Source organism: Copidosoma floridanum, unplaced genomic scaffold (assembly GCF_036245765.1).
Source record: "Copidosoma floridanum isolate Cflo_tuat_1 unplaced genomic scaffold, Cflo_Japanese_pri ptg000040l, whole genome shotgun sequence".
Taxonomy (NCBI): domain Eukaryota; kingdom Metazoa; phylum Arthropoda; class Insecta; order Hymenoptera; family Encyrtidae; genus Copidosoma; species Copidosoma floridanum.
The window spans coordinates 5731395-5757035 of NW_028321917.1; the positions used below are offsets into that span (position 1 = coordinate 5731395).

At 39.8% G+C, this 25641-nt stretch overlaps 1 protein-coding gene across 1 annotated transcript in view; it reads left to right on the forward strand.

Annotated features, from left to right (window-relative positions):
* The first annotated feature begins 22401 nt into the window (after positions 1-22401).
* Positions 22402-25641, forward strand: part of LOC106641544 (uncharacterized) — an 88514-nt gene continuing 85274 nt past the window's right edge. Inside the window, exon 1 of the mRNA XM_014356003.2 lies at positions 22402-23075. The gene's annotated coding sequence lies outside the window, so the exon portion shown is untranslated. The remainder of the gene's footprint in view (positions 23076-25641) is intronic.

The window sequence follows — 25641 nt, forward strand, 5'->3', positions numbered from 1 at the left end:
TGGTGAAGGTGGCGGTGGAGGAGGCGAAGGAGATGGATAGTTGTATGTTACTGGTGATGGAGGAGGAGGAGAAGGATAGTTATATGTTGGAGGTGGTTTTGGAGGAGGAGGTTGTGGTGGTGGTCGAGTGGGCAATTGAAATGCCACTTGTGGTCTATCGTATGAATATCCAGCATTTTGTTGCCGATATTGTGAGAAGATTTCGTATGGGCAGCAATTTATAATGACCAGTACTAGAGCCTAAAATATAGAAAAAATATTTCGTTTTATCTCTATTATGCATATAGCAATGATTTATTGATATTAATTGTTTTAAATGCGTGGAATCGATTTTGGTTCTAAAGTCATGAAGAGCTCTTTTCACTATGAAAACTCGTGGTAAAATAAATCTATTTATACATACACAAATTATACTAGTAACAGAAATTTCAGTACGGAGTTGAATAGTATTCGTAGCAAAAAAGCTGTTCTTGTGCCATTAATTGTTTTTTCTTTTTTTTGATTTTAATAAAAAGGACTCTTTGTGTGCATTAATTTTTTTTTAGACCATTTTTAATGAGTTTTGTGAATGTTGAGTACCCTCAGTTAGAGAACTTGTGAGGTATCAAGTACGGGTTTTAGGAAGCCATGTTTTTGCATGTTAAAATTTATAGTGTACAAGAACTCCCAATAAAACTTCGATGGTAACTGATGGAGCGTAGATGGAAAATCTTAGAATTACTTCACATCTTTTAAAACATTAATTGAGTGCCAGTGAGGGCCGATAGTAATGAGGAATATATGGGAAAGCTTTGCTCAGAAGGTGCCAGGGCCACTCGGTTCTGACTTATGGATGTATTAGTGTATCCGTTTGAGTGTCTCATGCTAGATATAGAATTCGTCGATAACGTGCATTGTCGAGTTTATCAACATGGTCTCCCTACACACAGTAACAGACACTTACACGGATACACTAATGCATCCATAAATTTTTTTTTTTCAATTAAATTTATTGGCCTTGTATTTTGTTACATTTGCCAGGCATCCATAAAATGATTACCGAGTGGTGCCCTCTGGATTTAGTTTTCATCGGTTGAAAATTGATGCTTTTCACAGCTATTATACAGCATACAACGGAGTGATAATTTTTGTGATTAAAAGTTGCAAAATTAATTTTACGACTAACACAAATTTTTTTTCAGTTTTCGTAATAATTTTTACTATCAATAAGTCGATCGGCTATGAGAGTATGAGCCACTTGAAAAGTAACCTATGGGTTTTTTTTATGTAAAACTGTAAAATAAACCACAATATTTGAGTATAACTCTTACTTGTTTCGAAATTTAATTAGGTATTTATAAACCACATCAGTCTACTGTTAGCCATTTTTTTTTTTTTTTTCACATTTCAGAGCTATTTCTGAGAACAATGCCGAATAGGCTCAACATCGCTGTGTTACTCTGCATGTACATACTATCTTCATTGGCATATTAAAAAACCGCCTCAGATTTAATGTGATCAATCCCGTTACATAGCAATGGGGACCTTATTTTACATGGCTTCCGAACCATCGAACCATGGTTTTCAATAACGTGCATAAGAAATTGGTTTCTCAGAGGTGCGAGCCAAGTGTATACTGATTGAGTCTCGAACTTGGGAAGCTGTGTTACCAAAGCTTCCGAGCCATATAGAACCACGACCTGAACCACTGTGCTATCGTAGCTGCTTGGCCGTATTTGAAACACTCGTTTTTTCTCGTTAGTAATTTGCCGTGACGATTTTATGTGTTCGATGAATAATTCCATGCAAAGTCTTAAATTAACAAAAGTGTATTGGAAATTTTCGAAAAGCCAAACTTTTTAAATCATTTATTATTCCTACGTGACTTAAAAGTAAGTGTATAAAATATTAAGTCTCGACATATAACAGAAAAAATTCAAGAAGCTATTTAGTGGAAAGACATGTTGCCACTCGAAGTCTGACAAAAAACACGCATAAGAATTTGCATAGCGCGGTGTATCGTTTGCTTACGTATTTATTAATATCCTTGTTCAAAATGGACAATTTGAATATATTTTTTTAAATCTTTATCTTTTGCCAACCTTCACGTGATCAAAACTTTTTAAAAAAGGTTGGTGTTGTTTTAAAGATATCTCGAAAGATATTTACTGATATGTACGATTTTGAATGACTATTCCTGTATCTTCTATGATAAAAACTTGACTCTGAAATAGCTTTATTACAAAAAAACCAATGACATAAGAAATCTCAAAAAAATTAGAAATTTTCCTGACATCCTCCGGATAAATGATTGTAAGTTTCGTAACTTTTGTAAATAAAACCTCATTTCGAGGGAACCACTTTAACTGCCATAGTTATTGGTAGCTACGCGTAATCATTTTATGAGTTATACTTTCATGGCAGATGGCAACGCACGTATTCCACAACCTTTCAATGAACGAATAAGTGGCGTATTTTCCATATCCTTTCAAACAACTATTTGATAAAAATGTTGCACACAAGAGTTGAAGCAGGTATAACAATGAACCTCAATAATTATATCTCACCAAAATCAGTGATATACAATACTAAAGTCTTAGTAACTACGCGATTAAGTAATGTCATACGTACAAAAGGCCTTTCATATACCAATGACTGCCAGGATATTTCTTTCCAAAACTCAAAAAATATATTTTTTACTTTTTTACTTGAGTAAATTCATCTAAAAGTAGTATTTAAATCCGTACCCTGTACCACACAAGTTCTCCAAGTAAGATAAAACTATCAGTAATAATACATGTGCTGTCACTTAATACGAATTTTTGTGCACTACCTCACTAATTCTTTAAGTACTCACCCATCGTACTGACAGCATAATAGCATTAGACAAACTAACCCGCAACAGAGTACTCCTCACCTTTTTATAACGAAGCGATGTAGATGACACTATACAGTCCTTATAATAAGACTCTTACAAGATCATGCTGATATTTACACATTTTTTTCTCACTCAGAATAAAGTGGTTGACATTTTTGGGAACGTTTCATTCATATTCAATTATGTTGTTAGCTCATTTAAGCGTTTAGCCATCCCCTTCATGCAGCTCGAGACGTGGAAGTGTGTCAGTAAATTATTCGTCTGTAAACTATTGGTTTGATGAACGAGTAATTATATTTCTCGTACTTCCCTCACAATTTGAACCAACAATCACGCGTTTATGTAGAAACTACGAACACGCAAGTCTGACGAAATAGTAGAGACCACGTTTTTATGAAATTTTTTGCGCAAGTTGAGCTAGTGAAAATTCAGGCACTGCGCAAGGAGTGGAGAAACAATAGCAATGTCAAGTTTAGCAGTACTAAATACTTTTTTGTGAATTCGTATGATTGGAGGAATAATGTAATGGAATTTTTCAACAAAGTTTTTCACACTGTAAAATCTAACTAAATGTGTTGTTTCCAAATTCGTTTTTGAAGTAACGAACCCATTGATAAATTTGACGATGAAAGAATTATATGAAAGGTGTCTCGTGGAACCCCTGCGCAGTATGTGATCTTCATTTCGGCAAATGTATAGTGTTGCAGCATTATAGGGGCTTCAGCAACGCACAGAGATAGGCTTGTAGTCGGTGTAAAATAGGATTTCTTATAAATTTGCGTTGTTATATTCATCTATAAATTTTTGTACAATAACGGGTAACAACTTCAATAGATACATAAAGTTTGTAACAAAATGCTTATTTTAAAATATAGTGACGTAGTACTTTACAACAAAAAAATGACTAGAGACATTGAGATTTTTATCTTGAATTTGCCAACGCAACGGCTTTTATAGATTTTAATGACATCTTTTAAAACATATTAATTTTTAATTTAACTATTGCCTTAAACTTTAAAAAAGTTTTTGAACAGTAACTAGAAGTGAATCAAACTGATTATGTTGGAAAATTGATTTATAAAATACATTTTTTTCATGACTCATGGAAATCCTCGTATACGTTGGAACTGAAGAATCTTATCACTCCGTCAGCACAAACATCACCATAGAAGAAAAGTAATGAATAAACGCATTAAAATCCAGAACAGTATTCGCATCGCCGATTCTCGTAAGCATTGCGTACACGTCAGCAACAAGGATCTCTTCGAACTCGACCACCGTAAGCATAAGTATATAATTATATTATGAAGTACAAGCATATACGTCCAAAAGACAGGCCGGCTTGGACAACAGTTTGGCCAAAGCGTCTTTTTGACTAATTGGTTTGATTCGGATACAATGGCACTCGGCGAGGACACCAAGCCGACTTTTCTCGGAAAGCCCCGTCGCATCCACACGCTTTAGCTCACATGCCTCCTATTATACGGCGCGCACAATAGCTCGGACGAAGGGAGGAAGAGTTGAACGAGCGCTTTGGAAGATCGGCGCGTTAAACGCTCGAGCGCGCGGCTCACGTCGAGCCGACACTATTAGCTGGAATCGCTCGTTCGCTTCCTGCTTCTTCCACAAGGGCTTCCTCTCCTCCTCCTCTTTTTGCGCATCACCTCGAGCTAGCACAATTAGATTTTTTGTGCCCGCGTGCATGTCATCGTCATCTTTTCCTATACACACGTACATTGTACCCCAAGAGGTAAATAAGACTCCGTTTTTTGCCCATCCCGGCACAGGAGAATGCATCATGTGTTCCTCCTTGTTGTGTCTTGGGATATATTATAAGCTTACCCGGTACAAGGTAGGAATTGGAGTCTGGGAGCTGCCTGTGATCGTTCAATCTGGTGAGGAGAGCTTTTTCTCCGCCTAATATGACCATAGGGCTTTTTAAGATGCGATGAAAGTTGGGCGCATTATATTCCACCGATTGAACGGCATTTCCTTCGAAATCAAAGGGGTGGATGAATCCGAGTTCTCTTTGTTCTCATTGTGACGGTGAAAATTCTCGAAATATTTATCAGACGGTGAGTTGGAAAATCTGTCTTGCACGTCATTTCTCTCTTTCAACTACAAAGGGGTGCACGTACGCGACCATTCGTCACTGCTTCTCTAATTTTATGGTGTAATTTATCACAAAATGCCTATTGAATGTCGGATGATTGTAAATTACTCTCTCGAGAGTTGTAAGGTCCGATGCGCATCGACCACGTCTAAACGTAAAGTGTCGGTTATTCGATAATTTTCTCCGTCTTACAGTCCATCATACAAACTGATTCCCTAATTTAATTATGGGAAAGCAATGACTAGTCGAAGGTGATCCCCTAGAGGAGGAAGATCTCATTTTCACTCCACATCGAATGAATTTTCGTAGAATCGAAACATAACGCTATAGATAATCGGGATGGCTTTCTCATTGTTCGGAAATAAATTTATGTGTGCCCGTATAGAAGAATTTCGTTGAACAAAAAAAAAGTCAAATTAAGTGCACGAATAACTCGATCAAGCTACGTACGTGATTGAATTTCATTCAAACGCCAGTTGTGTCGTATACCAAAATTGACTATTTCGTACCCACGATACCGTGAAATTGCAACCAACACGAGAATCAGAGTACAAAAAAGAAAAAAAAAATTCTTTCGGACAACGGGAGCTTCTCTCGCACCGTGAGCCAATAACAAAAGCTCCGAAGGCTCGAGGCGCACTCAACGCCGAAACTATTGTCGAAGCTGCGAAAAGGTCGTCCGAAAAATAAGACAAAGGACCAGCGGAGCCCAAGGGATAAAAAAATATGGTCGAACGGCAGTTCTCCAAAGTGGTCGGCAAAAGTTGCACAAAAAGCGGGGATGGAGCACAAGAGGAAGAAAAAAATAAGAATCTCTTTGAGCGCGCATCTTTTGCGACGGTCATTAGCGTACACACGCGTAGTGTACATGATGAGTCGTGAAAAAGACCATCCTCGCTTACTCGAACGCGCGTCCACCATATGTCCCTCGGAAGTGAAATTAGTTGCGATTAAGACTGAGCTACATCGTCCCCGCACTTTCTCGCTTACGCGTGTCAAATTATACGTCGCGTCTGCATTGCCATCCGAGTTCAGATGATGGTAAGATTGTTCCTTTCAGGCGCAATATTACGCGCTAAAGCTCAAAGTACCCACCCGTCATTGTTTCCACGGTGCGAGATTGTGCAATTTTCGCGCTTTATTTTAATACGCGTTCCGTACACGGATGCAAGCTTTCCAAGCTACCTCGTTGTTTCAATTTAGTTGTTTTCTTTTTCTCGAAAATTCAAAGTGACAGCAGTTATTCCGTATGACTGATTTTTTCAAGAGCTTCGTTGCTTATCAGTATTTTTTGGTAGTGACGACTAAGAAACGAGAACGACCGTAAAAGTGTACCACATGTAGAATTTCACTTTGGGCATTATTTTTTTCTCATACGTAACTTTGAGATAAGATTGTTACCTAAATATGTTTCGAAAATTGAAACAGTTTCAAACAAAAAGTTCAAGAGGCATCGATAAAACATGTGATGAAGAAAAGATTTTGTTTGAGTAAAAATATCTAGACTATCGAAAAAAAAAAACAAAAAAAAAAAAAAACAAGAGATGAAGAAGAAACTTTTTCTCTTTCTTAAATGGTGACACTAAACACCACAATAACTATAGGCTCGTAATTATCGACTCCCTCGATCGGTCAGTTTTGTGAGGAGGAATTTTCTTCTCCGGTTAACAATAAAATTTTTCCGACACACATTTCTCGAGCCGAAAATCCGAGGCTCGGGCAAATAAGCAAACAAACGAAGTAACATCTGTAACCTCTCAGCATATTCGTATTTTTCGAAACCTCTCCAAAGCAAGACGGAGAGAGCCCAGTTGGTGCGAAAATCCAAAGCGAGACGAACAATCACAGTTCCTCCGTAGATTAAAGGCACACAGGCGAGAAGACACCTGTGGCACGACTCGACTTTGGAAGTAAAAAGGCTCCACGGAGGGACGGGCCATTATTGTTCTCCTCACCTCCCCCGAAAAAAAAAAAAAAGAAAGAAAAAGAAAAATAAGCAAACGTCGCTTGCCTGCAACCACCGAAAATTACTGCGGGGCGGACCCCACTTCTTGTCTCTCCCTCCAAAGTGTCGTCTTCCTCCGGAGGACAAGAGAAATTCCACGACTCGGCACGTGATCGCTTCGTTTTGAGGTTTGTCGAAAGGAACAGCCGGGGAAGAAAAAAAGAGGTGGTCACGCGCGAGCTCGAAATTAGTCGTCGTGCAGTTTGCGATGGCGCAAGCGTCGGTCCACGCCTGAGGCTTCCCAGTCCTAATATCCCGGGGGCCATCAATTTGCGCAGCCAAATAAGCCTCGGGCTCCCGCAAAATCAGCGCTTACATCAGAAGCTGTGGCGACAAACCCATCCGCGGATTAAATGACAGGGCCCTGGAAAAAAAAAGAAAAAAGGGGGGGTTACTGCAAGGATAAGAAAATCACCTCGCGGCCAATTAGCGTTGCGTCACGGCAGTGCTAAAAAGTACGATAAAAGGAGCGGTAGCGCGGCCGCGCCTCGGCAGATGTCTTTCTGACATCCTCTGCTATGGTTGGACACTTCGTCGGTAACAGGGCACGGTTGGGTCTAGGAGATGGCTGGAGCGGATTAAGGAACTGGTTTTTCGGTCCGCAACAGCAGCGGGTACGGCTGAGAGGGACGAAGAGAACGCGGTAATGGAAAATCTGCCTACTAACTGATCTTGCTTAAGGGACCATTTTTTAACCATTATCTCACTTTTTTTCGTCAGGGTTGTACGGACTTCCGCTTCTCGCTGCACCAGCTGGCTGACGCGCAGGTTATAAATTTTGCGTACAAGTTACTTGAGCAATTTTTCAGAGCAAATGAAATGGGATGGTAACTATGATAGTGATGATTTTATGAGGCTTCCTCATAAATGATGTTGCAGGCTGTTGTTGTACCGGAACATTACGTGATATACTCTTTTGTTTTCAAGCTTTTTGTGGTTGATAAAATTAGTGTTTTATGCAACAGTTAATGAGAGGATGCCTCCAAGGCTGGCTTTGTTTTGTAATAATTATTTGCAGTTCTCGAGGATAGGCTCTAGCCGATATGGAAATCTGTATCATTAGAGGTATGTATTCTGATTATTACCTCAGAAATTTTCGGTTACATCGATAAAAAAGTACTAACTGAAAACAAACCTAATCGAAACAGAATCATCGACCAAGTGGAAAGAGGTATCATTGTAGTTTTGAAGTTAAACAGGTAGTATGGAGATTTTTAAGGAGTGAAAATGTTTAGTGAAAAAATATCTTGAACTCAAAGAAAGTGTTTTCAAAACTAATTTTTATTACAAGAAATATCTAAATACTATAGAATTTCCCATTGAAAATCGATAAGCCACATTTAACCACTTAAAAACAGAGATAATTTATCCATGACGATCTAATCAGCACCATACCATGCAATGACGTTTTTACTTCAAGCCACGCAGTGGATAAAGTTCCATTTCTTGCCAATCAGTCATTAAACTTTTGTCACTGTAAATGTCCAGATGACTCCTAATTTAATAAATCAAGAGCCAAATTTTACTGTATCAGTAAGTAGATATTAATTTAAAAATTATTATACCCGAATGTGTGAGACTACTTGGCATGTATTTCGTTCGAAATAAGTTTAATAAGTAAGTTTAATAAGTAAAAAAAATAGTAATAACAACTAACGCAGCCTAAATAATGCTAGATCCAACTTTAATTTCTGCCACAAATTTCCATAAGAAAGCACCAATCCCTCTCGATTTACATCTTATCCAACGGAATCTCTCACAGCGAGTGACCACAGAGCCCACGCTAAAGGGGAGCACCCGTATGGCACCTTTAAACCACCAGGCACTTGTAACAACGCGCAGTCTCGCTCTTCATCTTCTGCCCCCGTCTCTTTCTCTCTCCAGAGAGCAATAAACAGGAGCAAGAAAAGAAATTATCCCAAGTTTCAGTTCACCGTCTCTCTATGCAGGTAGCAAACAACCAACTGCTACGCCCCAGTGTTCCGTTATCCTAATGGGCCGTTCGTTCTCGTTTTTCCCTCGGTTTTTCCGGAGCATGAAGCTCATACCGAGCTGTATAATTTTTCGCTTTGGAAAAATCGCGATCGATCGACTCTTGTTAATCGAGACATTTAATTTCATCCACAATGGATGAACTCGGTTCGAGGGACCATCATCATTTCCGGGCTTTTGTAATTTTTGGAAAAAAAGGTACTTTGGAGACATCAAGAAACGTAAATGATCTTAGATGACTTGAAATAGTTTTCTTCAATCGCCAAAGACTTCAAAAGTCCCTTTTCTCCCTGACTTTGAAGGTACCGGCAGCCCCTCGACTTGGCCAGCCGTTTTGGGAGACAAAGGGGCAGCATAACACTGCGGGCCGCTCTCTGGTCTCTCTATTGCAGGGATTATTCTCACTGCTCGGCACGAGACCGATTAATTTTTACAACCCCACTTTACTCCCTCTTTATCTGACGAGGCGTATATGAATGTTACATCATGGAGATGAAACACCTGCAGCAACGGTGATTGATACATTTATAGGTACACTCCCGTATCTGCAGCGCATCGTGCAACATTCGGCACTCCGGAAACACGCCATCTTCCCTTTCCGCTAACTCGAGCGTTGGTTTAGATTCGCGCGTTAGTTATCTGCTCCACATGTGTACAGCTTGGCTATAATTGCCGGCTGCGCCCACACACATTCTCATCAGAAAACTCGCAATGCATTGGCTTTCCATTCGTATGTGGTAAGTATATACTCACAGCTACGCAAACATGTACCTACAAGTGTAGAGCACACATTCCGGGTCACAGTTCTTCCGTAACGCCGTGTCGCACTCTCGGGCTTACGGAACAATTGATTTCCCTTTTTGGAAAAACTTTGTGGGCGCCACGCGTTTGCGAAGCCACGTAAGTATTACTTGTCTCATTTTAATGGTTCTGAATTTTTCTGATGGATGTTTGTGGGATTTTAGGGAACTGTTGTCTCGTGGAACAAAAGTAAATGTTCAAAACGAAATTTGGCCGGAGTTTTTTTCCGTCAGTTGATCGTATATACTGCTGACATATTGAAGTCTTGATGAGTGGAAATTAACAATAACACGTGCTCTAACGTATTGCAAAATCACTTGTGTTGAAACCATTCGATAACAACAAGGATGTCAAGCTTCCAATTTTGCAGATGTAAAAGTTGGTTCATCGGACGGGTAGTAAGCTAACCTATCTCTTTTTGTAAGCGAGTACAATAATACCGTTACTATTGGATTTCGAGCAGTTTCCTCCGGTGGGAGGATTTCAATGTTTGCCGATTTCATACTGGCTCTAGGTGCTACTTGTCAAATAAGTATGCTTCTCCCGATTATTTTGGCAATCACTATGTCATATGATTTCACTTGCATTTAAATATTTCATACCCCGTCAAAATTATTGGTGAACCGAAATTTGCATGATCCCGGTAATAATTATAATTATTATATCAGTGGTTGTTTGTACGAAAAACGTTTGAAGCACAAAAAATTTCTAGATTGAAATTGGAGCTGTAAAAGCAAGTTTTGAGCCCAAATTATAAAAGGTAGAACTATAGCACATATCCAGATAACAGCCCTGTTCACAGGGGCACATCTCACTGTCTTCATAACCACGTACCTAATTGCGAAGCTGTGCATGTGAAAGTGGCTGCTGTAATAAATAGAACTCTGCCTGCTGACGAGCATCCAGATATGCCACCTGCTCGTATTTTATGTCGGGAACTCGGAGATTTTCTGCGAGATAATTTATATTCCACGGTAACTTTAAGCAGAAAAATTAATCTCAGTCAGCTATACACTTTTTATTGTGAACCTATGGTAATTTTTACCCTGGATTGAGAGAAAGTACAAAGTCAAACTTGGATAGCTGGAATTTGATCTGGAAAGTAAATATTTATTCCATCACACACTTTATCCAAGCTTTGGATTGGCAGTCTTGCAAAGAAACAAGTACATTTAAAGAAAACGTATTTTTCTACCGCGGGGCGTTTTTCGTGATATTTGGGTATTAATAGCGTCCTCGGTAGAAAAAAATGGCATTCACCACACAATCGCCATCCAACCCGGGCTACCCTCGGATCGCACAAAATAGTCCCAATGATAATGGTGCTTGTATGACGGAAACTACTATTTCATATTTAGTATGTAAAATACAGGTGTAAGAATCTTCAATCACCAAATCCCGTAATACGATACTTACCGAATCATCTGTTAAAAAAATCTTTAATTTCGTTTGGATCCAAGTGTGGCAGTCATAAAGAATCACTGAAACAAGCTCAGCATCTGTTGTTTTTTGCATCAGACAAAACGTTTTGGCTATATAGCATTGTGGACAGCTGTAGGTTCGAAATCAATGTAAACGGTCTTTGGTTTGAATGGCAGCTACTACTGTCTACCACACTCGCTGTACGCAAAATCATCAGAATATTTTCGTCTAGGGTAGTAAAAAAGTCAATGGCACACAGAGGTACACTATTGTGATGACCACGAACTATAAATAATCGTGGAAAAACCTTCGGGACAACTGTATGTAGATAGTGCCGTTTATCTCACTTGAAATAACTATTGCACTTTTCATTTGAATGCTACGCATCATTGCACATCACACGTCTGCTTGTTGTTCCTCTTGTAGTGTTGTTGATTAATAAATAGATAATAATACGGTCTCAATGACAGACACGAGTTTAAAAAATCGCTCAACCATAACTCGAAATATTTCCTCTTTCAGCCCCAGTACGACATTTCTCTAAAGATATTTAATGACATTGTGTCGTCTTACTCATGCGATACCAGAAATCATACCTCAATAGATTGGTTGTCGCGTAACTAAAATTTTTTTTATTAATTTATCACGTGATTGGTTAATACAGCTCATGAGGTTTGCTTGGTAGGGTTTGTGTATTTGTTACTACTGTTAGTGGCATCAAAACGTAGCAATATAATATGAAAATGTTCTGAAGCAATAATGTCCATGTATCATTATGAAATAACCAATTAGACAGAACATTGTAGTCGATATCGATATCGAAATCAAATCTCGAGTAGGATTGTCTTTTTTAATTTTATTATGTTCCTGGGATACGACGCGTAACATGTTTCTACTTTGGGCATTTTTTTCCTTTGGACGTTTACTGCGCCCTTAATATAAGAAAAATAGAGTTTGCACCTGATGTTCGCCGTGGCGACATGTATCACCAGATACGAAAACTACTATCCCAAATCGAGTATTTAAATAATACATAAGTAGATAAAATGTACGTTTGCAAAGACATGTAAAAAAAGTTGTATTATGTTGCAGTAGTAAAGTATACTCACTGAATAATGATAAAGTCACATAACAGGTCGTATGAAATTTTCAACGAACACATTGTTATTTTTTAACAAGTGAATTTTATCATTTTTATTTTATTTATTCAAACCAGAGTGCATATTAGATATACGTACAACAAAAGCAAAGCAGACTATTGCAAATGCCATTGCAGTCCTGCACTGGTACGTTTGATTACCTTCCTACAGCTGGTACAAAAATACTAATTAAAAATGTAACGCATAAAGACTAAATATTCTTACAAACCAAATTACGTCTTATTTAAATTATAAAGTCAATTACCATACATATTATTACTCTGCTAATACATGACATTATTTCTGTGACAATTTACTTATACTTCAATCATATTTACATTTTTAGAATGTGAAACAGTAGGTGTAAATGAAAGTTACGAAATTACACTTGCTCTCACGAATGTTTTCAGCTCAACTGTAGTTCTGGTTGTTGATGTATCTACAGTATGGTTTCATATCTGTTGGTAGCGTATTATTTGGAAAAAAAAAATTGGCCTCAGAAACGCGCCCTACACTCCACGTAAACAATGTTCATTGTAAAATGAAACAGTGTATCCATGCACCGCTAACCTGTCAGTTGACCTGTACATTATTTTCTTCGAAAGCGAGGAAAGAGCCGGCCGATTGGAGCTGGTTTCCATAAATTAGCGGGATCGTTAATTAGCCGCGGTTGATAAACGACGGACGCTATATCTTAATGGAAGATTAAGCCGGAGTGTGTTCCGTTGCTTCGGTAAATTAATCGTGCACCTCAAAGCGGATGCCCCAATGGCCCTCCCGGAGCTTCCAGGTACGATGTCATATACATCGGCAATTAGCACCTAACACGTGTACAAAAGCGGAATAAAAGTCGGGAATGGGCCTTTCCGTGAGCGCAGCTTTCTTTTTACAACCACGCGCTTGGGACTCCCATCGTGGAAATTCGTTTATGCGGTTGAGCCGCTCGAGAGCCCTAAAAGTAGAGCTTATCTCGTCCCCCCTGCAGCTAATTGCAAATTAAATCTTTTTATTTTAAAATAATCAACGAGTATTTATTTTTGGTCACCGGATCGGAAGTTCAATGTGTCGGTAGAAACGACTCATGCGCACGTACAAGTGCGAAGGCCAAAGTGAAATCGTTGAAGGAAAAAATAGGTGGAGGGACCGCTCCGAGCACTCCCCTTTTGCTCGCCGTAGCGTCGCACCGGTTGATTTATACCTTCGGGACAAAACAGTCGAGTTTGTAAGGTACAAATATAGATCCCGAGCCCGTAACTGCACTCGCTCGGCTCGATCCTTCCGTGGGCCGTATATATATATGTATATACACATTTATACACGCTTTGGTATATAACTATATGGAGGTACCCGCGTATGTATACTTACACACAAAGAGCTCGGCATAACAACGCGTATACCACGGCACTTCTTTGTACATATATTATATATAGGTGGATCTCAAATGCGGAGCGTCGCCAGTAGCAGGTACACCCAACGTTGCAGGTGATATGTCGTTAAGATTCAGCCGAAGTAGGAAAAACGTCGTCGAAAGAAAATAAAAAGGAACACTGCGACGTCGCGTTGTCCATGTTGAGCAGCTCGGAGGAGCGCGTGTGTATCATACGTGTAGGTGCCCGCCTACGCCCTCGAGCTCGTCTCCCGGCTCTCACCGGAAATTCGTCCAGCCAAGAGGTTTTTTTTTTCTTTTCTTATTCTCGTCATCTGTTTCTTTTCTCTCGCCGTGTATACGCGCTGTTTCCTACAGAGAGCCCATACGGTCCATTGTGCCCGTGACGTCGCGTGGCGCCGAAAAATATCACGACCATAGGCCCCCGAGACTGGGGAAGGAGGTTTGCTGCTGTGATTGTTTCGTTGTTCGGATTTCTTGGATTTTATACCTTTTTTTCAGCAGTCCAGAACAGGTAGCTCCCCCCCCCCCCATCTGCAGCGCTGAGATTTCAATCTGGGCTCAGGGCTTGGGATGAGGAGGATCTGTAATGATCTTACGTAATGGGATTGGGAAAACGGGTTTGTTGCGTTTGATGGTTTTGTGTATACACGTTTCATTGTCAAGTGTATCTCAAAGAATTTCCATGGAAACACGGATACGTTGTTTCTTTTTCTTCAAGATGTTGAGGTAGGTCAGCACTCGTGAGTTATTCCCTTCAAAATACGTTTGATTCGACGTTTAGTTATCGGTTTACTCATGTTAGCATATACATGTATATACACCTCGGCGTGAAAAAAGTTATGGAAAACATTACATTAAATTTCAACTGAATGCCAAAAGTTGGGGAAAAGTTCATTTCACGTAGATTTATGGTACAGCAAACGGTAAATACGGTGATTAGTTTTCGCATTGCAATCGACAATGCCGCCAACAGGGTATTTCCAAATTAGTGGCCCATATGCAAGACGTATAGCGTTCAAATCTTGATGTACAACTTCAGCCACGCAAGTACGACAATAGGTATTGGTACGAGCATAATTTACTTTATGACGAGAAAGCAATTAAGCTCTTGTCCGGTCCATTGTTTCGAGCTAATGATAACATCATGCTAATGGCCATGTCGAGGGGTATGGGTAAATTTAAGCTGTTGACAGGTGAAGTTGGAGTAAAGTGGGCAATGAGAAATCCCCAAAGCCACCGGTCGCGCATTACATTAGAAAGTATCCCCCAATTCTCGGAGAGCCAATAAAACTCGGGACCCGGTCATTTGAAAATCACCACCGACGGGCACAATGGCCTTTGACGAAATTCATCTCCACGTGACCTCACACGCGAGTAATTGAAAGACATTTGTAAGGCTCTCCCAAACATATTTGCAGCATAACCACTTTGGTGGATTTTAACATCCAACTCAACAAAAAAAAAACAGACGCAATCATTTGGCAGATCGAGCCAAAAAAATACACCCACTGCCGAACAAAAACATTTTTCAGGCAAGTGAATATTCATCGCTCGAGGAGGCGCACCACAAAAAATCGTGCACCCATCGATCTCGTGATTCTCCGGTCGCGCGTGTGCCCTTATACTTGGCCCGGGCTTATTTTTAGGACCAGGCCTATATTTGCGAAGCGTCTCCTCTTCCACTCTGTTTTCTCCGCCTCCCTTTTTTTTCCCCAACGAACGAAGGAAAAAGAGAATTGCGGCGGTCATTAGACACGCCTCGCGCGCACGAGCCGACGAGTGAAAACTCTTGTGCATACGTATACGGTGCGCGCAAGTGATTTCGGCTTCCCTTGGGCTGCTCCGTTTCCGCGTGGCTTCTTTTCTCCTTTTGTATACGCGGCTCGAGCGATGCTCCTTTCCGGGGGATTGCGAAAAAGGCCCCGCTCCCGAGACATTTGCGTCGACCCATTTCTGCCTTTTTCGTTTTCCTTTCCGAGTGTGAGGTGCCTTTTTTTTTTTTAATCAACGAGATGACGGGCTTTTGAAAAAGGTGACGCATGGCTTACCTCCATCTCACAGATTTAATCATTCGTGTACGTGAAATGAGTTTCAAAAATCATGTGTCGAAGAGCCGTTTGTTTTAATTGGAAAGTATACCATCTCAAGTTTGCGTTTAAGGCGCGTTGAGAGATTGTAATTGGGCTATACTTTCTCGAATACGTGCACATTCATCATTTGCCGCCATTAGACCCGGGGGTTTCTCAATTTACTACGCACATTTGCATCTTTCATCGTGAGTTTTTTTTTTTTTTTTTTTTTTTTTTTTTTTTTTTTTTTTTTTTTTTTTTTTGAGAATTTATGGACCAGAGTGAAAGAAAGCGTTTTTTGGATTTTTCACGGTTATTAATACTCCGTGTTGTGTGTTAACATCGATTCCACTGTGCTTGTGAAATATGGTACGATTGGACCACCTGTACCATAGAGCCCGAAGCTTCTATTAATCTAGAGGTGGACAAACTATACGTACAAAACTACTCGGTTGCGGTAGGCACTGAATATAAGTTCAACTACTGTGTTTTGTGATCAAGTGGTGTGGATATGTTTAAACGTATGTTTACATCTTCGTAAGTAAATCGCGAAAACAAAAAATACAGTTTTAAAGAGTTCAGTAGTGAAATCGTTAGACAAACCATTTATTTGGTATGACAATGGCCAAATTGTTGTTTTATTTACTGATACACAAGTTGCAGAGGTAAACATCGTTTTCAACCAATTTTATGGATGGTCCAACTGATTTTTTTCCCCCGTCATCTATAGCAGTTGAGGTAGTCGTTACCCAATACATATGGGTCAATCACATGTATAGGTATTTACACAATATTAAAGTTATACGTAATCGATTCACGTAAGTGATGGTCGTAAAAAAGTTGAAGAGCCACTGAAATAACGAGATGCAAAACCAAAAGATTTTTATTTGCAATATGCGGGCCGTGAAAAAATCATCTGCCAAAATTCGTTGAATATTTTCTAAAACCTAACGAGGAACATTGTTCTTATGACTAGGGGTAAATGACCCAACTACTGCGCAGGCACCAATTACTGCGCACTCGATGGTAACTGAAAATAAGAAAAACAGACTGAAAAATTTGGGTGCTTGGATATTGTAACACGTACGGACATTAATAACGTTCAATCCAGAATCATACTTTACATCATGACATTTATAATTGTTTAACTGAGTGACTCCAAACGAATCTAACCTACAAAACTTTGTAGTCGTGCGTAGTGTTTGGTGCGCAGCAATTGGGTCTAGGGCTTCAGCATGAAAACCTTATGGGAGATACCCGTGCAGTAATTGGGGGCGCAGCGACTGGTGCTAATTTTATAACCGTGCACAGTAATACCAGCAAGTGATATCAGCACTAAAACAACAATTTAAAAAAAAAAAGTTACTTATTCGAAAAATGTTTGTCGTTTTAATCGCACAAGATGCTGCAGATAAAGATTAAGTAAAACTGGTTCAATTTACATCGAAAAACATTGAGAAATGAGAAATTTAGTCCCATCAAAAATTTCAGTGCGCAGTAATTGGGTCATTTACCCCTATTATTAAAAAACTATAGATGATAGAAAACTAAAAAAATATGCACACGTTTCTTCACTTCTAGAGGTAGTTTTTAACAGTTTTTCAATCATAGCTTAATGTGCGGTGACATACGAATAATAAAAATATTGTAATGCATGGCAAAATGAAATAGAATGGATTTTTTGATGATCACATTTAACCGGTTTGAAATATTTTGTACGCATATTCCTCGTTCACAAAAACGTACACAAACTGAAGTGAATACAAAATTATCCTCAAAAGGTTGCATATGGGCGATTTGCTATCGGCCAACTCAAGTATGGCTCTTTCCAGGATCAAAAATTTGGTGCCATATCACAGGTCTCAATCAAAGTCCACGCGCCAAGACGAAGAAAATAAGCTCTGTTACACCAAGTATGATTCATACATGTGACTTGACGATACAACGACGTAGAATAAAGTTTTTCCGAAAACGCTCACCCCAAGCGTCAAAATTGTCCAAGACCTCGCCACTTGTAAACAAAATAACATCCTACATTTGAGTTTCACACGTGTAAAATTTACATTAACGCGAATATATTCGTACAATACTGTCCACCCCCAAATGATAAATCACGAAATTTCCCGCGTACTCAAAGTCGCCGAGTAAAATTTTACGATTCACGAGCGCGGTGGCAAGGATTTACGACGATTTTTCACCAAACCCAATCGGTACGGCCTACAAGGTCCATCCAAGGAAGAAAGGTCCCATTGTCAGGGGCGAGGAAAATCCCCTACACGGGCCGTGAGAGAAAAGCAAGCCCCTACCGCGTCTTCGGGAAGGAGAACCGATCCCTCCGCGAGAAGCCCTCACACCCCAAAAACATCCGAAGAGCATTTTCGGTCCTCGACCTCTCCCCGACCTTTTGTCCTCGGTCCAAATCAACTCGCGCGCTCCGAGACCACGTCTGCGCCATTAACCAGCTGCACGGGTGTACACGCATTTGTACCACATATCAATGATACAAAAGCAATTAGGGACGCTTGCGTGCATAGTTTACGTTCGGCATCGCCTGAAACTTGGAGTGTGTGTATAACTTGGCGCGCGCTTATTAAATCCTTGCTGCTCCGTGTGTCTCTCGCAAGGGCTTGGTTTGATAACAAACATCTGGATCCTGCCATTGGTCAATCAAACATTTACTGTTTTTCGTGTATCTCTTGCTTTTTTTTTTTTTTTTTTTTTTTTAATTGGTATCATTTTACGGCGTGTACTTGCAACAAAAAATAGTTAAACTATATATGTCCGTGCGTGGTCTCAAGTGGTTTTTCTTTCACTTGAGGTATAATTGACGATTGGGTATGGCTGCTTGTACAAACACGTTAATTTTACACTCGTCGATGATGTACTGCCGACAAATTGAGACAAGTCGTATTTAAAACATCCATTTGAATTGTATTTGGACACATATTCAAGAAACGCCAACAGAACGGTCATTTAACAGCGAAAAACTGAGCGAAAACCTTCAAAATAGTAAATAAAGCAACAATTTTTTTTTCATTGTTGGACGACACAATTACTTTTACGGATGGAGAGACGTGAGAAATCCTCATGGTGTATAAAATAATACCATACGTTGCCGCTGATTACTCGACCCCAGAGTAAGTATTTTTCGATACAAACGCGCCAGCACGACGAAATGCCAAAACGCGCGCTCCTCGAAGGAGCCCCGTAACCCCATATAGAAACTATCTCTCCGTCCTTGTCCAAGAGAAGCCCGGAAGTGTGGGAGCCGAGAGACAATAAACTGCAACCATCACACCTCTCGTACATATATATATGAGCATGCGCATGTACTCCTCCCCCCAGGTGGTAAATCACCCTTGAAATTCCCTACGTGCTTTGGCACAAAGCCATGCACGCAGGGAGTCCCTGCCGCGACTGCCTATATGTGTATTCATTGTGTACCCCGAAATCCTCGGTTCGTTCGCACAGCCGATCCCTCGGAAATCTCGCACCACCCCGACGTGGCAAGTGCAAGTGTTTTGTTTTCGATTCAAGGAGTTTGGGCACTCGTCGCTGCTCCAAAGTCACCTTTTAAAACCTCTTTCTCCCGCGTCGTCCGCACCAAGTGTACATATATATATGTGCACTGTACGTGATCGAAAATAAAGAGCAGTAGAGTGCGGGGGTGGGGGGGTGTATTTATTAGTGGTAAAAGGCGCGCTTATCCAATAGGACGTAAGTATGGTATTCCGAGCGAAGCACCTTACGTAACGCGCCTCCTCACGCGTGTTCATCTCGCAAGTGTATGTAGGCACGAGTGGATCTATACACATTGGTTGTATGCCATATATATATATGCCTGTAAGTGAACTTACTTTTACACGCGAGCAATGAAAATAGCTGGCGAGCAACAAGTGTAACGCGCGAGCGCTCGTGTATAACAGCGCGACTTAAGTATATACAACCCGTGCATATCAAGGACTGGCTTGGGGAGTTGTGGTGAGTGATATATAGGGCTTCGGTGGGTACAGGTATGATGTACACCCGCCAAAGGACAATAGAAACATTTTGGCCTTTTGTGTGTGTATCCGTTTGTACTTGGTGAGAGAGAGAGAGAATAGAAAGCAACTGCTGTGATGTGTGTGCTCGAAAAATATAGTGTTGAAAGGATCAGTGCGCGATCGGTATAGACGTATATACATTACGTCCATGTGCCGGGCGAGTATATACTTCGGGATCGGAGAAAGCGAGGGAGAGCTCATATTGTCGATAGGCGCGTTAACAATGCGCGCGATATGTGTATAATGGCTTATGGAGCTGTAATGTAGACGTGATCGGGTGTTACCATGCCTGAAAATTGTCTGGAAAAAAAAAATGGATAAAAAATTTTTGGCTGTTTCTTTGCGGGACTGGTAGGTAAGTGTTGCTTCTGTTTGGTGGATCACGACATCAACGAGGAAAATACAGCACTATTCTTTTTGGAACTTTTCAAAACTTTACGACACTAAACTTGTCAAGAAGTTTTCAATGGTGCTTTTTTTCTTCCTTTTTGATTTGGACGCAAACTGGAAACATGCACTGTAAAATCCAAGTGTGTTTAAATACACGTTCAAGGCGTAAAATCAAAATTTTTGTTTTTTATAAATTTGTTTTATTGTGACGTATGTTGTACATAGGTAGGTAAGTTGAATTAATTGTCCATGACACGAAAATCGAAGGGAAACGCAAAATCGTTAAATAATATAAGTTCGCAATCCAAATATAGTCAGCTGAGAAAACGACGTGTAACAGTAAGCAAGTGATTACGTGTGGACGTTATGTCATTACACAAAATGAAAATACTGACGCAAAAAGTCAAACTATATGGGTACGTTCTTCGGAGCGATAGTAAACACCAAAATATATACTTATATTGATAACGTATAGTATTATACAAATGGTAATAATTTGTTGTCTAGGCAGATATTTGTTATATTTGGCTATTAAACATTCCAGATTTCGTTTACATACATTCAGACGTTCTTCCTTTTAGCTACCTTTTCGCTTAACCATCTCAACTTGTTTTATATGCCACACATGTTTATCTTTAAAAATTAGCGTTAAATGTCTCCTCTACTCTCAACAAAGATGAAATTTCCCCATGTTCTTCGTATGATTGCTTTTGAATTGTTCTTCTTTCACTAGAGTTCTAACGTAAGATAGTATCCACGTGACAGTTAAGAAGGGTTTCAGAGTTGAATTTTTTTTCAAACACTTACTAACTTGGTCTCAAGATTATACATTGAGGCATAAGAAAATATTGGCAGAGTAGGAAAAACCATTTTTGTACTCAATGTCTACTCAACGGTACTTTTTTTCAATTGAACTATGGATACATTATTTAACAAAGTTTTTTAAACATTTCCTTATCTCTTTTAACGCATTGCCACTGCAAAAGTAGGGGAGACTGGGTACAGTTGTGGCAAAGGACGGTATTCCAGTGGTCGTATTAGTGAAACTAGAAGAAATAATAGGGGGCAGAAAGGTAAGAAAGGAATAGCATGCTTGTCTGAATATAATATGTCACTGGAAATTTTAATTCAGTTCTTTACTTGCCACAACCGTCCCCAGGTACCGGCACAACCGCCCCTGGAGTGGGGTCGGTTGTGCCATTTTTTTTTTTCTCATCGGCATAAAATTTTCGCGAACACGTTTAGAGGAAACTCATTCTATCATATCTAGCAATTTTCATCCCACTATGCAGTATACTTACTTTCGAAGTAAAGGGTGGTTCAAGTGTACCCAGTATTCCCTATATTATACGTTTGACTATCAGACCATATAATCATGAGGGATCCTTACAAATTTTGACAGAAAATGTGCAGTGCTGTATTATAAAGTTGAAAAAATTGCACGTTCAATAATTTCTTTCTTACGTATCCGAACAGAGCTGTCTTTGTATTTGCCTTAGTTCATTGTAACGTTCTGAAAAAAAATTTTTTCATCGCCAAGTTTTGCAAGAACTAATTTTTCCGATGGTTTGAAATCTTGAACCCACTCCTCTTAGAAAGTATAATAATTCCTGCGAAGAAGGCAGTCACACCCCAAAAAGTACCATCGCAAAATCATTAGGGGAAAAAGTACCATGTTTATTGTTCATCACTGCCCTTGGGCTGAGGGTACCAAACAAAAACGTAGAGATTCAAGTACTCGGTGACCTTTTTTTATCTTCAATCAGACAAAACTGTTGGGATATCATCCGCTTTTTTCTGAAAAACACAACAAAACATCATAGAGCTCAATCATTTCCCAGGAGTCAATTTTGAAAGCACATAATCTTTCTTATACCCTAAACTTTGCATTATTTGTATTACTCAAAACTTGTAGTAAATAATAATACTCCTAAAGTGAACTTTACTGTAAACCCTTGAAAAACGGACTGTATTATCGCCAAGAGTCGACAAATCATTCAAATACCCATATGACAATTAACGTAAAAAACAGAGGCACCACACCGGGGGTGAGTAGTATACGAGGGCGGGTCAGGCCAGCGCGTGGAGAAAGAAGAAAACCGCCGAGCGTCGAGAAAGAGGGGACGCTCGGCGCGGCAAACGCTTCCCGGAGAGCCGGCGCGCTAGTCTGCGCACGAGCATCGATCGAGTCGGACGCGTGTCGCGGCATCGCCTCTTGTATATTATACCTTGCGACGCTCGTATATACACACACCCTCGCTCGCTCTCGTGCACCGCCGTCGCGTTCGATTTCGCAACAACAACTGTGCTTGCAGGCTTTTTTTATACCTACATAATCATACACAACGCACAACTCGCCGTCTAATTTCAAGTGACGATCCGTGATTCGCGAGTGACGGGGTGAAAAAAAAAAAAAAAAAAAAAAAAAGAAGTGGTGCACTGCTCGGAGTAAATCACGCCCATGCTACCCTATGACACTTGGTTGTTCGTCCTGTTCCTGGTGTTGTTCGTCCTGGTGAAAATCGGAGTCGATCTCCTGAAGAACGCCAGCGGGGTGTGAGAAGCACACACAACACAGCTGTCATCCAGCCGTGGTTGTATTTATGTACACAGTATAAACATGCTCGCAGTGGTGCAGGGTGTTGTACGCGATTGTGTTGTTTCCCGTCCGGTGATGCATTGATGTGTGCTCGATCGCCGACCGAGGACTGTTTTGGCGAGTCGACGTCGAGGCTCGCGTACATGGCTTCCAGAGCCAAAGTTGTGGAGCAGCAGTCGAGGACCTGAAACAAAATCAATTGGATCACCATATCGAGACGAAAGAAGAAGACGATACGCTAGAAAAAATAAACAGGTAAGCTTACATTCGTACACCGAGGATGAATGAAACTTTTGACGCTATGTTTTCTTTCTCTCTCGTTATGACGAAGCGACGGTTTTTTAAGGTTTCGGCGGAAAAGCTAGGGTATACGTGAGTTGTCGTGTTCCGCAGTGCCGGCTCTGATGTATATATACGCACGCTATATATAATGCATAGCCCAGTGGGGCGTTATACATTTATGCGGGTGGATGAATATAAACACACCTATGCGGTACTTTTCACCTCTGAGGAATTAGTTTTTTTTTTTTTATCAACGTGGGTATAATATCTCTCTGTTGAGTTGAAAAAAAAAAAAAAAAAACGAGAACCAAACTGTTGAATCTGCCCGAGTTTGAATTTAGAAAAAAAAAAGAAAATCCTCTTCCCTTATTATTAGAATTTCTCGGGTCATCAATGAAAAAGCCGATCGATGGACGATTACGACCGACCCGCTGACTCTGCTGGAGGTGTGTATAACATACGCAGCTTTTCCCGAGCGTTTTGAATGGGAAATGGTGCAATCGAGGGCTTCTTCTCATTTTAATATCTCCTTCTCGTGCTTTTTCGACGCCTTGCCGTAAAAATTGTTGACGTTAGGGTACCCTCACCCCCCTTCGCGATTATAATTGACCAGTGCCCGTAAACGCGGACATTGATTTTCGCGTCCGCTCAACAAAGCCATTGTATATACGAGCGAGTGTACGAGTTAACGGGAGCAAATGCAGTGTTGCGTGTACTTAGTTGGGTTGAAGAACAAAAACAAAGGTTTCGGTATAATATTTATTGGACATGCAGCTGGAGAGGGAAAGGGTGCAAGAAATACAGCCGTTACCTTGGCTTCGCGGGGTGTGGTGCGTATTACATATGTACGTGTATTCGCGCGTTAAATTGAGTGTTTCTGTGTACGTGGATATATATTAGTGCGAGACTCTATTACGGTGATGATGATAATAATGATAAAACCGGTGTGCTTATATTACGTGTTTTCGGCAACGATTTCACAGAGATTGTGATCGCACGTTTGTGATAGGGTATCACTAGAAGCTTCTTCACGCCAAATACGAATTTTCAATGGTTTTGATTTTATTTTTTCTCAATACTTGTTTTTGCATCCATATAATTAATTTTCTTTACGTGTACATATGTAATGTATGCCCTGGGAATCGCTCTGTGACAGATTCTTTTATAAAGTACATTTTAATTCATAAATAAGTTTGTATTTACATGGAGATTTGCCTAAAATATTTTATTTTTTTACGATTTTTGACGGAATATTTTGTTATAAATGCTACATTTTTCTGAAAACGTTTTATCAACAAGAAAAAAAAAAAATGAAATTACAACTGTATGAAAATTATACACATACTCTGTTGCAATTTTCATGGATGAAAGAAAAACAAGAATAAATTGCGGAACCACGAAGATGAAGGTTTTATAACGTTTACTTCACACCTCGCTTCGCACAGTCCAAATTCAAAACAGTCAATGTTTAATTTCATGTTTTCCTGTAATATTACATAAATAAACAGTAATGTTTTGAGCCGATGATATAGTTATCTATCTCTTACCTATATATATTTGTTAGTGTTCGGAAAATTTTCGATTAATTTAAATTGAGTACTAATCTATACCCACAGTCATCCAAATAAAGTTGAACAAACATCCTCGGCTTTGGCAAATGCTCAGTTTGACCGTATAACAAGGTGTAATTTCTCGTTTTTTTCTCCTTTAAACAAAGGCAAAGTACCAGCGCTACACACAGATACGTCCACTCGTTTCTCGATGTTGGATAGAAAAAAAAATTTTATCACATCAGTTACCGCCACTGACTCATTTTTTCTTTTCTTTTTTTTTTTTTTATTATCAGTAAACTTGTTGCATCCATCTACTTTTCACGGGTAACCAGATAAGGACACGCGTCTATAGAGCGAGTGTCAACATGCACAAAGTGATTACCGAGGAAGAAGCGCCGATAAGAAGCGGATAATATGGTCACTGTAGGTATATAATACATTAATCGCCGGACGCACCGCCGTGACTCCCGCGAGACGAGTTGGCTGCGCTAATATGACACGTGCAACGAACGCGTACAAGTGGTACATGAGTAAATCCACAAAAAATATCCCGTTTTTGTCCCCCGTTTTTTAATAAAAATTTTTTTTTTAAGCACGTCCTCGGGATGGGGCTCATTTTGTTTGCAATGTCACGGACTGTGAGGGGAAAGTCATGTAGTTATATCGTTTTCCATAATACACATTAAAATCCACTTTTCATCATTTTTCCGTAATTTACATGAACAAATTATATTTTCGTAATACATGGTATATTTGATAATAGTAATTATACTTAAAATTGAAAAAACAAGGGTGTCACTGCGACTGAAACTCGTGTGAGCACGACTTTTCCCTCATAGTCCGTGACATTGTAAACAAAACAAGGATGTGCTTCAATAAAAATTTTTTATGAAAAAACGGAATATTTTTTGTGGATTTCCTGGTGTACTCAACTTGTCCCGTTACCGAGCGAAAATTTAAGCGGCCGTGCATACATGTATATATAA